The sequence below is a fragment of the Corvus brachyrhynchos genome, unplaced genomic scaffold (genome assembly GCF_000691975.1).
Source record: "Corvus brachyrhynchos isolate BGI_N302 unplaced genomic scaffold, ASM69197v1 scaffold94, whole genome shotgun sequence".
Lineage (NCBI taxonomy): Eukaryota > Metazoa > Chordata > Aves > Passeriformes > Corvidae > Corvus > Corvus brachyrhynchos.
The window spans coordinates 944,846-962,938 of NW_008238330.1; positions in this window are offsets into that span (position 1 = coordinate 944,846).

Here is an 18,093-nt window from a genome sequence, read left to right on the forward strand (position 1 = left end):
AGCCTTTAAATAAGTGGGCATCTGGAAGCTAAAATGTCCTTTAGCTTCCAACATCTGATCATGAAGTTTTACCCTTTTGTAAGGTTTGGTCTTTTGGTTTAGGATGATTTGGAAGACACTTAAATATTTACCATGATATTTAAGCTGTTATAATACCCTTTTCCTTTAAAAAAGAAAAAATAAATACAGAAAAAGAGTATTTAAAAAATTTACAGCAGTCTTCCCAAGAATCTTCAGGAATAGGTGTCTCTAGAGTTCGATTACATTTTGACAATATTGTAATTTCAAAATGGTTTTCTCTTGTACTCCAAAACTTGAAATCAACCATCACATGGGATTCTGGAACTCATAAATTGAGATCCCTCTACTTTTGAGGTAGAAATGTAGTTTGTGATGACTGTATACAGCTGCCTCTGGCAATGAATATTTGTTTTTCTGTGCTTGCATTGGAAAAGAATCTTCTGGTGCTGCCATGATGTGAAAGTGTGTGTGGTATTTGCTTAAACTTGACTTGATTTACATATCACTATATTAAAAAAACCCAAAGAAAAACCCCAAAAAGCAAAAGAGTGATACAGGACACACCTGTTGTCTAATTCCAAACTGAACCCACTTATAGCTGTTTGCCAGGAAGCTTTAGCTGCCATTGGAAAAGGAGATTTCCATTTTGGCATCTGTTCTTGATCCATGGCCCCTTTGGTTCCATTGTCTGCACTGGGGGATCCCATTGTTCTTGTATTATCTTCATTATTAAAAATGTTTCCTCATCCCTCCTCATGTAACTGTATTCCTTCCTTTTCCATGCAAGCTAGTAAAGCTCTACACCAAGTATAAATCACCCAGAAAACTGCAAAACTTGTCAGAGTCAGGAGGATTTTGCATAGCGTGAGGATCTCACTGAGGGATATTTTAATGCATGAAAAGAAAATTCCAATCAAACAGCAGTCAAATGGACAGTAATGGATTTTTCTTTCTCCTGAATGAATCTTGTTCCTGGCAACTCCTCCCCAGAATCTTCCTATGTACTTGGGAACTGCTGGCCCTGGAACTGGCATACAAAAGTAGGTCTTTTTTGATTAGTGGCCAGGAGAAGCAAGTTGCTAACTATCAAAAGCTCACCAGCCTCAGCAGTGATCCAGCTGATGTGCAATGGACAGGGAAGCCATATTGATGTGAAGAATGGTCTGTTAAAGAGGATCACTTAACTGTGATGAAGGGAAATACTCTTTTTCTTCTCAGGTGTATAAAATCAAAATAAAAATGTTATTTTGTCATTTTTACATCTTTTGATATAAAAAAACCCCAAAACAGAGAAAGGGAAAATATCACTATTCTTGACTTGCATGCAAAATATGAAAATCCTCTTTTTAAAGTTCATTGAAATAGATTGATTCCTGATGATATTAATCAGAGTTTTGGTCTTGCTTCTTCAGAGATTAAAGCTTGTCCCAGACATGTCTATTGAAAATATGTTGAGGTTAAAATAGCAGTCAGAAATAGTTCTTCCAGGCAGTATGCATGTGTACTCAAAATCTGGGGAGAGCAATTTCATTAAATTGCCATATAGCTCTGCCACTCACAGAGCACTGTAAATCCTCAGCCCTGGTGAACCTGGAGATAAAAGGCAGCTAGGCATCTCTGTGATTAAAATGGTCTTGATTTCTTTTACTATCCAGATGACAAGACACAGTTAATCCTTTGACCTTCCTAACATTATAGCACTGTACTAAAATGTATTTATTTCCCCAAAACATATTAAAATGTATTTAATTTCCAAAAGACAGAGGAAAGGTAAAGTACTTTCAGAGTTCAGGAATGCTGGCACAGCTGCTCACATTTCATGTCAGTGACATTAAACAGTGCCAGATACAGTACTTTTCCTAACTGCTTGTACATTGAGTTTAATGTGGCCTGATGAAATGCTAAACACTATTAGCTGGTGAAAATAACCCAACCAACCTTAGAGCAGTTCCTTAGGATCAAGTAACTTCCCTGGACAGAGGCCTCTGTGATACTGGCCAATGTGATAAAAACACACTGATAAACAGTGATACAGTCACCGTTTTAAAGCTGACAACCAATCAATTCAATTACTGTATGTTTCTCTTGTGACTGGAATTTGGATCAGACATGAGAAAAATGCCTGGGAACACATATGCCAAGGGCCCATGAAACTTTTGTAAGAAGATGTCTTTTTTTGGCTCAGACTGTGTCAAACAATGAACAGGGATCAGGCAAGGGTTAAGGTGAAGACAAGATATTGACTTTCAGGTTTTTTTCTATTCCCTAGAGCTACAGATAAAAGTGAATTTGTAAGTATCAATTAGTCTTTAGTTAGCAAAAAATTCTTAAAAATCATAGGGTGAAGAGTATACTAAACTGCTTGCCTTAAAAAACTTCAACATGGTTTAATTTATAGTGAGCAGCGTCACACTGCTTATTTACAAGGTACTCAGGGAAGCAGTCTGGGGAGGAGCTCACTTCATTGCAATTGCTTTTGTGCTTCAGCTATTTCAATATTTTTCTAATAACTACCCCAAACTAGCCAGAAGACCTTTAAAGTACAAAAAAAGATTTGAAGATATGTAACCTGGTAGAGGAATGCATATGTAGCTCCCATCCTTGGAGATCCATATTAGGAGAAGGTAAAGTTACACGTTAAAAAGTTGTGTATAAAAATGCAGAGTAGTGTGTACATTTCCCACTGGGTCTCTCTTCTCCTGGTGGATTGAGCCTTTACTAAAGCAAACATGTGAGAAAAGTGACAGTTCTCTGGTAAATTTTTTTGGGTTTTTTCATCAAAACCTTCTCTCTCCCAAAGCCAACAGTAAGGACTTTTAGCAGAAAGACAGGAGTACTGATTCAAGAAAGTCACTGCAGAGTTTTCTACAAGTCACAGTTTAAGTGTTTCATGTCCCTTTCATCTTCAGGCCAGGTGGCCTTGGGACACCTGTGATATATGACTTGTGCTCATCCTGTGAGTATACTGTGATGCTTACACAGTTTAGTCAGAGAAAAACCAGGGAAATACAGTTTAGTCAGAGAAAAATGGGATAATGAAGCAGTCACTCTACAAACCTTTACGGTGTTACTAGGGTACCATTTTTCTGAATTCTTCCGGAACAAACCCCGTTGTCCAACTGCCTGTACTCTCAGGCAGTTCTGCCCACTCTTTGTATCATGTCCACTCTACCTCAACCTGTTCCCCATCAAATACGCGTGGAGAGTTTATAGAGAAAGAACCTTATGAATAACGAAGATCAAAGGGAGAAAACACTGCTTGAGACTTAGTTGCATCCATGTTGACAGAAAACTCCAGATTCTGTTGTGTGGTAGTAGGGCTGATGCCCTTGAGTGCAGCCCAAGTCTCCCTGTACCTCTGTAGAACAGTTCTGGTTGTAACAGATCTGACAAAAGTTTACATGACCAAACTGAATGGACACAGATCCTGGTTGCAAAAAAATATTAACTACCTGAAGTTCATCTGAAGACCTGGTGAGGCCTGTTACTTTTAGTCAATGATGTTAAATTTGTAGAAGTATTAATTTGTTAACAAATTTGCAATTGTTAGTCCTTTTGAAGAGTCTGTCCTGCTTGCTGACTCATTTTGTGTGGTTTTATGGACTTGCTTTCTTCAAATTTCTCCTAATGCACTGTTTGTCCTCTCTCCTTTGCATTTACATCTGCTTTTGTGAAGTTTTAGAGCACAGATTTCAAAGCATTGTACCTCTGACCATTCAATTCATTCTCCTAAAGTATGAAAATTGTTAGAATACATTACAGATCTATTTTGTGCCATAAATATTGGACAATTAAAAAACATAATCCACTGTCCTTTAAAGGCAATGAAGGGGCATTCACATTGATTTCAGTAGGGTTGGAACCTGACCCTCAGTACCATGAGCTTGTACATGCCAGGTACGCAAAGCCTCATTGCTTAAACTTCCTATGGGAAAAGCTCTCAGCATTTTCTGTGCTCTTGTCCAGAAGACTTAAATAATTCGGGTTTTTATTCCTTTGGTAGGGTCATTGCACTTTCACTTTAAATTATGGTATAAAAATTGAGCTGTTTCTTACCTCAAATGCTACATAAGGCTTTATATGGTATTTGTACTTGCCTTAATGACCATGCTATTAGCAATGTTAGTGACATCAGTTTACTGAACTGTTTGGAGAAGAGAGGAATACTGACCTTTTCTTGTGTAGCTTTTTGTGAGAACTGTTGACTATTGCCAGCCTTAAATACTCAAAAAACTCCAGAATCAAACCTAAAATAATCAAGAACATAGTAAAAATTCAGGAGAGAATATTATGATAGAACAATATACCTAGATGAGATTTGAAAAGAAGCTAGAGCAAGATTTTTGCTAAAGAGCTGGCAACATCTGTTGTATGTATTTGTCCATGGAACAAAATGCAGGTCATTGCTAGCTTCCTTGCAGGCCTGGAATTTGTCCAGCTTGGTTCTCCTAGCTTTAGGGAGCTGATATTTTTAGAATTTATTTCTAAGGAAACATTGAAAGTGAATTATAATCATGATTTTGAAATATCTGGTTGTTGATAGCAGCAGCTGGATGCTGGGATCAAGCTGATGTTATTAGCTAAATTGAAACAGGTTATCTTTCATGTTATGCAGCATGTATTTGAATAGGTTGGCTGTGAACATTTGCAGTGGTACGAAAATAAGCATTGTTTGACTGCAAACAGTTTGAACTGGTCCAGTACGTTCCCCATCTCTTTCTAAGAGTAAAATCAAAGGCAGTTCTTCAAATTCTTCGCAGAAAAAGGAGATAGAAACAAAACTCTTAAGGGAGGATGAAGATTAGTATTAGCAGATATTGAAGTACCTCTTGAAAGGATGAAACTTATCATAGCTCTTTCAGCTCCCAAAGCTTTTAAGAATTTATTCTCACATGAAGAGGACTGGTCCAGTGGTTTTTGGACAAACTGAGGGCTATCAGAAAATCTGCACGCCACAGATTTCCTGTTTGATGCTGGGCAAGTCCCATTCCCTTCCTTTAAGTTATCTGTATGTAGTTTGGTACTTTCCATTCAGAAGGACAAAGTAAAGATTGCAAGCTGACCTGATAGCAGAGGCCATCTCTGTTTAGACAGATGGAATCCATTGTCTGTCTTGCAGAGCCATTGTGTTGATTTAAAAATGCATGTGTTGCAGCATAGCAGAGGAGTTGAATTCTTTTGCAAAGTGAGGACATTCTATTTTTCCCGTAAAACCAATATGAACAACCGCAGTTTCCCAATCTCCCGTTACTGAAACAGAGAGAAGCCTCCCCAAAGGGCTTGTGAAAGACCTCCACAGATCATTTGGGTATAAACAGATAGTATCTTTGTACCTAGTGGTTGCTTACGTATAAAAATGAGATCACAAGCTTTTAGACTTTGGCCTTTCTGGCAGCAACTGCAAAAAGTTCAGGAAGTTAATCTCATTTTCTGACTGGGATAGTGAATTTAAGGTTAAGGAGATTAGATGCAACGTATATTCCCAGGAAGAACTACTGACATCTCTAGTAGAAGCTGAAAAGAAGAAGGTTATACATCTAAGGCAGAGAAAAAATAGAAGAAAGGCAAGGCAAAAAAAAGAAAAAGAAAATAAAGAGAAGAGGGAAAAGAGAAAAGAAAAAAAAGAAAGGAAAAGGAAGAAACAAGAAAATAAAGGAAAGATAGAAGAGAGAAGAACGGTAGAAGAGATGATAAAATAAAACATATGAGAAATTAGAAGAAATTAAAGTGGGAAAGGGATAGAATGGGAAGGAAAGGAATGGCCTTGGTATACTGAGGAAAATCTATCACATACATGTTGCTGCGGTTGATCCTTGTGGTAGCTTGAATAGTGATACACAGCTTTAAAGGTGTGGTGAATGATCCCAGCCATGAAAAGGCAGAGAGCACTAGCCGCCACCTGGGCTAGACTAGTGGAGCAATTTTAGTAGGGTTGTAGGAAGGCCTTAGGTACTGCATGGTTTGGTCACTGGAGTGTGCCTGGTGGTTACCAAGCAGAGGGGTGAAATTACACAGGGGAGGAGAGACACATGGACAGACCACCCAAGCATAGCTACCTCTACAACCAGGGCAGGGAGGAACCCAGGGACAACTAACTGTGAATGAAGCTCTTTGAATCTTGGAAAATTGCTCAAATTACCTAGGCAATTATTCCAGATCAGTTCTCTGATCTGGAGGTATGTGCTGACTGCTTTCTTGGTTAGAGAACTTCCTAGAAGGGTGGACAAGAGACTTTGCTTTTAAAAAGCAGAAGGTAATACTGTGTTCTTTTCCATATTCCTCACTCTACAAAATTTTAAATGAAGGGCCTGATCCCATGCCAAGTGGAGCACATGGAATTACTTCCTTTGCCTTTGATACATTCTGGCTCAGCATTTAATTAATAGTCCTGATTTTATAAAGTTTTTGGTTTTGAACTTTTCACTCCACCTTTCCCAGATAGAAGGATGGGACTCACGCTTACCTCATTAATTTCAGATGGTTTGTTTCTGCTTTCAAGGTGTGCATGTGGAGCCCTCTGAACTTCCTGGACACAAATGAACATTAAATCTGCCTCCACTTAAAAGTAGGTCTCAATAATGCCAAACTTTTTGAAAGTGAGTTTCAATCTGATTGTATTTGTAATGCTCATATGCATTCCAGGAAATACTGACATATTTGAACTCCAGAAGAACAGATAGCAATGAAAAGTGGATTGAAATTTTGCACTTTCAAATACAGAAGAAATTTAAAACTGCTGAAAATGTGCTAAGCCTGTCATTTGAGCCTTGCTGATTAGTTACTGAAATCAGCCATGCAGAACAAAACAAAACAAAAAGTCCATCTGATTTCAGCAAATATCCAGTTTTGCAATCTGCACTCAAAGTGGAAAATGAAGAGAAGCTAAATGACCTACACAGTCACATCAAACCATACAGTTTAAATGTTCAGCTTCCATGCAAGTCAGGGTGGAAGTGCAACGGCTTCCAAAGAAATAAAAATCAGGAACTCAGGGTGTTGTTCAAATTTAATGTCAATAACTTTAAGCCTGCTATGCTCAAATCTTAATTTTTCCCGCTTAAAGTCCTAAAGAGACTTAAATATGTAAAAATGTATTTGGGCTCAAAAGCTACTTATTTTAGACATCACCATCTGAAAAATGTCCTTGCTTTTACATCTCCAGACTACGCTGCCAATGCAAAGGGGATTTGCTCAGGAAGAGCAGCTAGCTGTGGGTGCACCAGCAATGGACTTGCAGTTTGACTCTTTTGAGAGCAACCCCAAAACAGAGCATTAAGACAGAGGTGAGGGGTATCTGTGGTGTCCTCCCCTCTCCTGCAAGGAAGGCGGTGGTGGGCACTGCAGGGGGGAGTGGCATACAGCAGGGTGTGTTGGGAGCCAGCTGGGGTCCTAGAGCTTACCCCTGGTGAGAAGTAGGTCTGCAGGGAGGATTCAGTGCAGGCCTGGGGTGGAGGAACAACAGTTTGGGGGACCCAATGGAGGGAGGCCTTGTAGAGTATTTGGAAATTGAAATTTGGGGTTCTCCCTCCCTTGGAAAAAAGAAGACTCCAATGTAGCCAAGATGCCTTTTAAAGCCAAGCAGGGAGGAAGGAAGGCTTCTAGGCTGCAAAGCAGGGTGGGTCCTGCTGGCTGTTAGCTGTATGATTTGGATCACTCTATCATGCCAAATCTGTGAGAGCCTGCCTATGGAAAAGAAAGCCAGCAAAAGTGCCAGAGCATTAACACCACTGCAGGTCTGTAAGTGTAAAAAGACCAGGGTGCAATGACATGTCTCACCTGACACTAATGCTCAGAAATTTATGGCAGGTAGTCTGAGGGCATAAAAGGGCATTTTATGCCCTGAGCTCTTTGCTGACTGGCTTCATCCAGGATTTCTCTTTATTACACTTCCTCCTCTTGTTCTCTGGTTGCTTTGCAATGTCTGGGCAAGGACTGCCCTTGAACAGACGTTCCTGGCTGTTTGATCAGAATAATGAGGTACTGATTTTACTTGGATGTTACAGTTATATGAATAACTAATCTTTTCTCACAGCTATAAATTCTGAGGAAAGTAGCTGTCTTTATTTTTGTGCTTTTGGAATTTGTCACCATGAAAGTATCTGATTTCTTCTATCACTCTGGGTTTGGGCTGCACTCAAAAGGCCTGGCTTTTCTTTATCTTTTTTTTTTTTTTAGTTTGTTCCTATTTCAGATCATCAGCTCTTAAAACTGCCTTACACTTATCCCTTAGATTTCAGACTTTTCCCCCACCCCATGAATGTTTTCAGTTGTCAGAAGAAGAAATGTGATAATTTGGAAGGTTCACAGAAAGCATGTTTTGTGATTATTGTTCTTGCGATCTGTCCAATGTAAACTGCTTTAGAAAAGCTCAGTTCCAGCCACTCTAATTCACTTTTTCAGAATACTGGATTTGAAGTTGGCTACAGAGAAGGACTTTTCTTTTAATGGGTACTCAGAGAGGAATGCAGCTTAACCGTTTGGTTTCTGTCCTGACTTTTAGCTCTGCCTCGTGGTGCTTGGAGGGAGTCCTATATGGTTAACTATAAACTAACCTTCCTTTGACTCTCTTTTACTGTTGAAAAGGAGCAAATATGCCCCTTCCAGTGCTTCAAGTGTTATGGTAGGGCAGTTTGGGGGTGCTCTATCTAAGTCTAGTTTCTCATCCCTAGTGCGATCTAGAGAAGTGACAAAGAATTTTGTGTCCTGCAGCTGCTGCAGTTGGGGAACCACTGCCTATGCAGGTTTGAGAGGGAGATTCCCACAGAGCCTCTGCATGCAGTTATGTTGTAAAGCCCTGGAAGCACTGGTGGTACCTGGGAGCACCGTCCCAAGCTGAACCATGCAGCTTGGTGGAATGACACCAGTACACACCACCTGGGAACACAGCCCAGTTTCATGTTCCGGTTCACTTCAGAGCCCTTACTCTCAGGGTTTACAAGGTACTGATGCTTGCAAAGGCAAGACTAGGTTCCCACAGCTGACTTTTTCTCACTGATCCTGGAGAACTGCTGAACAATCTCTGGGGTGTCTGCCAACTTGATAGGAAAGAATTGCCCTGACTCTCTCTCTCTTTCTGTTTGCTCTGTTGCTGTGGTCCCCCTGGCAGCCAGCATTCCAGGAATTAACTTTTCTAAAATAATGGGACATTTGTTTTCTCTAATCCTCTAATTTCTTTAACTTTTGCCAAATCAGAGCAGAGGTGGTGGGGAACTTAACAAAGTCTAGTTCTTCAAACTGATCACTGCAGTAGCTGGACTTGTGCTTTCCATTTTCTCCCCCAGGAAACTGCAGCGACCATGCTCACTTGGCACTTCCACTGTGTGTGAGGAACCAGGCTCACAGAGGGCCCATACACGGTACTGATGGGAGTGTGAAGCAGGGCATTTCTGTGCAGACAAATGATGACTAGAGAGCTACAAGTCATAGTTTGGTACCTGCAATGGCAGCACTCACCACTAGACAGTAATGTCCTACCTTTCAATACTGCCTCCTAGGTGTTGAAGGATGTAAACTTAATCTCTGTGTGAAACACAACCAAAGCCATATTGTTTAAGACCACACGTAGTCCCAATGTGGTGGAGCTTGGAGTGTGATCTCAACCACCATTCTTTCCACTCTAGTGTCACTGCTAGACAAGTATCCATCCACATCAGCGGGACACAGCTGGTGTAACAGTGATGCTAGAGTCGTGCTATTTCTCTTACTGTAGGACATACATTTCTGCTCTGAAAACAGATTCCTGGAAGATATCTAAAGATAAGCTGCTGTAACCTGTAGTGAACTTAAATCATGATGTTTACTCTTCTGAGTTTGATGTAGATGGCAGAAGTTTTCCTCAAAATGAGCACTGGTTTTCTTTGGTTGCATGGCAGCTAACGGTGGTTTAACATAGCAATCAACCTTGAAAACCTTTCTGATTCAGTTCAGTTTCTTATTACTCTCTCTGATGCATCTGTTAACCTTCAGTCAACTACGTGGGTGTTTAGAAGAATAAGGTGCTCTACATTAAACACATTCTTTATCTGCCTCAGATAAAGAATGGATTTTGGCAAGACTTAGAGAGGCAGGAAAAAAAAATTGCATGCTAAAATAGGGGGTTGGTGTTTCCTGACCTTTCTCTGTAAAAAGCAGAAGAAAGACTTGGGGTTTTTGTGTTGGTTTTTTTGCTTTTCTTTGGTTTTTTTTTTTTTTTTTATAATACTACTCAATGCATGTGGTGTAGTTGCCTTTTCAAACAAAATTTTTTTTTTGGAAAAAAATGCTAATGCTTGAGGGAACTAAATTTGTATTTGTGGATTCTGGTGACACAAAAAATTCTTGAAACTTAATTTCTTGTGGAAAAATCAAGAATTATCTTTTAAATCCATTTCTAAACATGGACTTGTTTAGATAGTTCTCTTCTTTCTCTTGTTTTTACTCAGAAATTGGATATAGATTTGGATGCTGTGACTTGACTCGTTTTTTCTTCTTTTTTTTCTTGTCATATGCTGTTATTCAAACATTTTGGTGCATGCAATTAATCTAGTTCTTCAAGATGAATAGTGGACTCTTGCTGACTTGAAAATTCTGGAGCTCAGGTTGACATTTAAGCTCTCTTCATTGATTATATAAGTATTATATCAGTAATTAACCTTCAATTTTTACTTACACATGTGGATTCCATATGCCCATTAATTTTAACTTGTTCTTTTTCATGGTATGTGATACATCAGGTATTCCTTTTATGTAGTGCAGGCTTTAGTATTTCCATCAATAAAAAGCTCTGGTCAAAGTTCTGCTCCTGTTTTGCAGATAGCTGGGCCTCACAGCTCTGACTGGGACTCAAATATATTTTATTCTGATCTGCATTTAACTAACATGTCTCTTTGTTTCACTGAAGCATTCTGAGTATCAACTCAATTTGTGATGTCTTTCTGCCATTAGTGTCCTTGGTGGGGCACTGTTGAGACCAAAGGTCACGTGTGGAGCAAGTGACTTATGTGCTATGATGCTCTGGGCTACAGAATGTAAGAAGAAGGTATGGGGTGTATCTAGACTGTAGGTACCTGACCTAAAAAGGTTAGATAAATCAACAGCTTTTTTGTTTGAATGCAGAGATGAGGCCTTTTTGCCAATAAAAAGCCATTAGGTGAAAACTTGGAGTGCTTAAAGGGTAAGTTATCTTCTTGCTGTGAATGTATAAAATCCATCTGAATGACTGAATTAACACATGAATGCTATTTCTCTTCTAATTTAATTACGTAGCACTTAAACATCACTGGTACTTGACATTTCAGTCCCAGTTTGTAGCAGCATCTGCTGTCAGGTTTGGGAATCTCAGAAGCTCTGAGTAGCTTATGGCCTGATTTTTATATATATCTTTAAATAAAAAAAAATATATAAAAGTGTACATGTGCACACATATAGAATATATATATATGTACGTACATACATACATATGTATATACATATATATGTTCTTAGGTATTTGTTTCCATAACTGCAAACATCAGCTTTACTCTAACTGGCCATCCAGAATTATCAGTCGCTTTTAGGAAAACACGGATTTGGGTCTCTGGCCCCGTCGCTCCCTGTCCGTGTGCACTGGAGAACTGCCCTGTAAGCCGGCCCCGCAGTTGATTGTTCTGTCTCCATTTATGCCAGGTATGTAAGCACAAGCCTCTTGTTAAGCATGTTTAAGAGATCTTGTTGATTACAACGGGAGTGCTCCCACAGCTTATAGCTGTGCAAATGTTTACATACCTGGCCTTCTCTGGTCCTATATAAAGATCTGTCTCCTTTTCCCTGCAAAGCCTTTTCTGTCTTCTGCTTTGAAATTTCCCATGCTTCGCGCTTTCCCCTAGTTGGAAGGAGGCTGCCCAGATCCTTACTAGGAGAAGTCCTTGTGTTGGAGGTTTGAAGTCTGCAGCTCGCTGGGAATTTAAAGGCTGATTGAAACAACAATCCATGCCTCAGTAAACAAGCACATGCTGGTAATGAGCTTCATGTTACTGGAGAGGCTTTTGCCAGCGTCAAATCTGTCAGGGTTCCCCAAACTTCTTTTTTGAGTTTGTCCCTTATTTCCCTGCTGTCCCAGAGAACACCCTCACATATGGATCCGTTCCAGCTCCTGAATATTCTGTGATTATTTAATCACGGTAACTACATACTTAAAAAAGAAGACACGGACTTTCTGTGCATCACTGTGGTTCACGGAGAAGGTTGAATGTTGGGGCCATATGTATAAACACCTCCACTTGCAATGGACATTCATATATGTGAATATGAGTATGAATGTATTGTGTATATATATAAAATGAATGTACGCATACAAAGGTATCATCCTTTCAAATAGGTTTTCTTTCCAGAAGCTATACTAACAGGAAGACCATGGAAAAGAATAACTTGCTGTTAGTTCCAGGGTGTGAATGCTTTTACATTGGTGAAAAACAAGCCCAGCCTTCAGTCAGTCATTCCTTCACTTGTTGTGTTTGCTTGATGATTACATTGTTTCTCCATAGAAGGAAAAATAACCTCTGAAAAGAGTATTTTCTGGGCTCAAAAGATTTATGCTCTGCTTTGTTGGTGTTTTCCACTAGCACTTATATCAGTCCTCTTCTTAGAGTGTGGTAATGATTGTTTGATACATCTTAAAGTGACTTTTGCTAGCTCAGACTTCAAAAAAAAGAAATACATATGTAATAGCTGTACAGGCTTAAAAAAAGTAACTTGCTTTTAATGTTCTGTAACAGAATGTTTGTATGCAGCCAGTGTTTACTTTCTATCAAGCAAATTTGGTGTGCAATAGACTTTTATGAGCTCAAGCCTCATTTTAATGACTGTGATACTGCCCGTGTGTATGATGAAGGCCCTGATTCTGCTAAGCAGCTAGGCAAGTGCTCACTTTGGCTCTTTAGTGCTTGTCAGAGTACTGAAATGCCAAGAGCTTGCACTCAGTGATTTTATGTCCCAGAATATATGTGGAAGTGGCAGACATATCCTTATTTCCAGAGTTCCCCTTGAAATATATTGTTGGGACTATATCTATTCTGGAAATGTCAGTGATAGTGGCTGCAAGCAGTGGTGTGATGGAAAGAAGATCCTGAGGATGATGCCAGGTGAGACCACACATCCACAATGGATAATCAGGCCTTCCAGAGTGCCATGATTACTGTTAAGGATGTTCAGAGCTTTACCTTGTGCTTAATTAATGTTCATGTGGTGTTGTATTCTCCAAATCCCCAGTGCACTACTGAGAATGGTGGCTTCAGTAGTACAGGATTTCCTTGAAGGATTTGTATCACTGCAGCTATGTCAGCTGCCCTGGTGGATAGTTTTCCCTTCTATACACAGTAACTAGTCTGTGCTGGGAATTGAACTGTCTCTCAATTTATTTGTAAAATTACACTGGGTTCATGGTTAAAGGAATATCCATAGGCATTTAATGCAATTCTTATGCTTGCAATGGAAAACTGGCACCCTGGGTTTTGTGGTGGGAGACTGCTGTGGAGGATCTATATTTTGAAGTGTTAGAAACACTTCCAGCATACAGGCGTGACTCAGCTTCACTGGGACCTAATGCTTTGGAGTAAGCCTGGGGCTGCACATGCATAGGGCTAACAGACAAACGCAAGTGAGCATTACATGAACACCTAGTGACAGCTTCATTCTCTTTCAAAGGATGACACCAATCCTGTTGGTAGACAGCTACAGCAGCATCTAACCGGTCAGAGCTAAAAAAAAAAAATATAGTGCAGCTGTACTACAGGTATCCTATATGACCTTGAGCAAGCTTAAGTCACTCCCTGATTTGGGTCTGTATTACTAGAAGCAAGAAAAATATCTCCTGTATCTCCTATGTTTATATGGTGAGTGATTCGAGGTGGAACGCTCTCACTGTACCACTGTGCAGCACATAACACAGGGGAGTTTTAAGCAACTAATATAAATAATATAAGTTCTTCTTCCAGCTCAAGGGATAACAAAACCTTTCGAAATCTAGCTTGTTTAAATGAAGATAAACAGATTTGATTTTGTATGATAACTATTGGTGTGGCAACTATCTGTCACTACTGCTGCAAAGCAGTCTTTCATCTGTATGGAAAAACATAGAAATAAAGGGTTATTAAGAATATTAGTCAAGCCTTAGACTGCTTCTTTGGTATATTTCTTTTAAATCAGCAGCCATACCCTTTGACATACTATACAACCTTCTTGCCCCTTGCAAGACAAAGAACACTAGGAAATTGAGCCCACTTACAGTAAATTGGGCATCCCAAGAATCCCTGGTGGCTCCCTTCCCTTCCTGCTTTTGGCTTGTTCTATTGAGAAAAGGAACACCAATATTGTTTTATGAACTGTTATCAGACATGTACACTTACTTAAAAGGCATGGTCAATTTTTACTGAGCCTGTATTTATCATCTGAGCACATTTAGGTTCTTTATTGTAATGTCTTTTAAAACAAAATACATCCTCATAACAAAACACAACTTAGAAGCTTTCAATACAAAAACCAATTATGGTAGAATGGTTTGGGTTGGCAGGGACCTTTAAATGTCATCTAGTCCAACCCTCTCACAATGGGCAGAGGCATCCTTAAGCTGATGAGGTTGCTCTGTCCAACCTGACCTTTGGTGTTTCCAGGGATGGGGTATCTACCATCTCTCTGGGCAATAGATGATGCAGTTGAAAGCATTACTAACCACCTAGGAAGTTTGGCTCTTTTAACTATAACCTTGGTGCTGCAAAAACTCCACACTTCGTAGCAGTCATCTGTGCCATAACTACCATTTTTGAGTTGCAATTGTGCTTTGGTAGAGGAGGAAGAAGTTGGGAAAGCTGTTTGGTGAGTCACAATAAGATAGAGTTGAACAAGTCCCAGAAATCAGATTAGCTCAGAATCTGAACCTTCTTCAGCAAGCACACTAAAATACTTCAGTAGAATTTTTATCTCTTAACAAAAATTTTATAAAGCTTGGCTGAGTATCAGTGGCAACTGCTTAGAGTGATTTAGAATCAGGACTTTTTGGCTTGTTGGTGTTTGTTGTTGTTGTTGTTTAGTATGGGGTTTTTTTATTATTTTGTTTGTTTGTTTTTGAGGGGAGGATGGTGTCCCCCTAAGATGAGAGAGGAAAGTTGAAGGACATCACAGTTGAAGTCTCACACAGGCCTTTTACTTTCACTGTCTAATCCAGGAAGGGTAAAGCATATATTCTCAGACACTTGACAATAAAAGACCCTAAAATCTTTTATTTTATTAACCCTAAGGAGATGAAAAAGCAAATAACTCTTTTTCCCAGATGGAAATATACGCTTCAAGCCATGATGGTAGGCAAGTTGCAGGTTTTTTGGGGTTTCTTTCACAAGGTTTTGTTTTCATGAATAAAGACTGTGCAAGAGATTCTCAGACTTTTTTTTTAAGAAGGATGAGTAAAAAAAAGGATGAATGAAAAAAAGATACCAATGTATACATTTTGAATTCTTGGATCTTATGACTTTAATCTTTTCTCAGGATTTTGTGGAAATTTCTCGTGTTGGAATGTTGAGTTTCCAAATTTTTATGAGTATTTTTTCAGAGGTTCTTTACAAGAGAACTGAGCATCCAGATTTGAAAGTATCTTTGAAATATCCATTCCTTCAGCATTTCTGGAGTGTTTCAACTTTCAGTGTAGATGACTGCCAAGTACTTATGTTGTTAGAGAGTATCTTCAAAGAAATATCAGCTGCTGCTGGGACAATATAAAGTGAAATTCATGCGACTCAACTAACATTTCCCCAAATTTACTGAAACCAATAAAACAAGCAAGCAAATAAACAAAAACTCAAACCCTCCAAAAAGCTACACAGGGCATTTTAAGTAAAAAGGAGAATCTGTAAGTTTGATATGCTGACTGTTTCTGAGAGAAGTTCTTATAGTGAAGATCACCTCTGGTTCAAGATTATGAGTTCTAATTTCATCCAAATCTGGGATATTAACCATCTTATTTTACTGAAAGGTAAGAGTGGAAGCCCACCACATTTTAATTTTATTTAGTAACAGAATAAATATTCTCAGAAGTAGTGAGGAGGTTGAGCTATTTGACCTGAAAGGGCCCAAACAGGAGTTCTTAAATAAAGGTATCCTTTTCTATCACTACAAACTATTGGTCATTAAATTGAATTGTAAGGTTTCTGTTCACTACGTATAAAAAAATACATGTAGATGAGCAGTTGTATGTAATCACTAAAAACATATCAAACAGTAATATTTTAGTGTACATATCGTATTTAGAAGATGGGAAAGCTGGTTGCTACCCTCAGCATCCATCCTGTGTGCAGCAGTTCTGCGTGCTGTGTTGTTATGAGAGCTACCAGATTAATATTTTCATTAATAATTTGTTGTTGCTGTTCTGTTGGTCACTGCTCTCTTAGGTGCTGTGTTCATGTGTATTTGTATGATATTGAGCCACCTTCTAGTGCTGTGGAAGTGCAAAGTTCCTGATAAGCTGCACTTGCCGTCTACTGCTACCATCTACCACTTCCTTGAATGGATGAGTGAATCTAGGACCTGAACTTCAAGATGAACGATATCTGACATATATTGTCGGTGATTTGGTGATGCAGCAGCAAATTCTGTATTTCCTGTGTGATGGTTTCAAGTGTACTTTTCTTTTAAGAATAAAAAATTGGAAAGTTAAATATTTGCACTACTCAGTGACGTGTGGCTAAAATACTAAAGGAATGTTGTAATTGAAAGTCGGACTAACACTTCAAAGAAGTCCAAGCATGTAAAGGTAGCAACAAGACAACCAAGGCCCAAATGGTGTTTTTAGCTCTACTTTAACCTGATATATTAATTTTTGTGCCATTATAATAGCTATAAATATCTGTTCTGCAGGCCACTGACAGTTCTTCTGGTACTATGAATTTGGCAATGTGAGAAACTGAGTGGGAATGTATGGGTTTGGGTTATTAAAATATTCAAATGCTTTCCAAATCTTAAGGACAGAGAGATGTGTTATGCTTTGAGGAAGTGACCTGTATATGTGAGTGAGGATGGTGACGTGCTTGTACAGGTAATTCAGTGGGAAGGACAAGGAAGGATTTTTGACTTGTAAACCCAGTCTAGCTCCAGCTGGTAGTACAGTATCCCTTTTTTTAGGGTAATGTGAGGATTGCACCCTTCATGAAAGGGAAAGGAAGGTGCTTCAGTACTTCTATAGCTCTTTCTCCTAAATCTGTGCCCAGCAAAAAGTAAGGATAATGATGGATGGGCATGTGTATCTATGGAAAACTCAGAGCACAAATGTGGCAGAAGCCACAACTGCTTTCAGGGCAGGTGTCAAGGCAATATATGTGAGTTGAAATAGAGAGAAGGGAAAATGCACCACAGGTAGTTAGATCACATCAAGTAATGCTGATAACTTTTAACTTACAGTGCCTTACTACTGCTTGTTGTTGTGGTATCTCATCTACTCTTAGCTGTTTAATTTATCTATTCTCTTAGCACTGCAAGCTGATGTCATCTTATTGCCTAATGTATCCCCTGGTGAGCTCCTTAAGAAGCATCCTTGGTTGGCAGCACAGGAAAAACAACAGTAAGAAGAAAAATCTTGAGGATGTTATTAATACATTTGTATTCTTAAAACATGTTCTGTAAAGGTTAGTGGCTGAGGATTCTTGAAGAAATACTAATTCAGGCTAAATGCTCATCATAGCTGTAGTGTGTGGGCAGCTACACTTTGTCACCAAGAGATTACCTCTTTGGGCAATGGCTTCAGGACTACTTCTGGAGAGGGGAAAGATAAAATTAAGAGCAAGACAAAATGCTTCAGGGCCTTGAGGAGCAGAGAGGAGAGAGGGGTGCACCCATCAATAGCACTCAGATTTATCCTGCTGGTGTAGCACTGCACATGCACATGTTACCTGCTGCTCCACTCCTACTGCATGGCTGTCACAGCTGGTGAGAGCAACACAAGCAACACAATGCTGCCTACTGCTCTGGGATTTCTGTTCCATTTGACTGATTTTTATTTTGGGACAGAGTGGCTGAGAGTGAACGAGAATGGCTGTAGCTCAGCTGTGGTTTGAAGGGAAGAATTCTGGAAGGCTG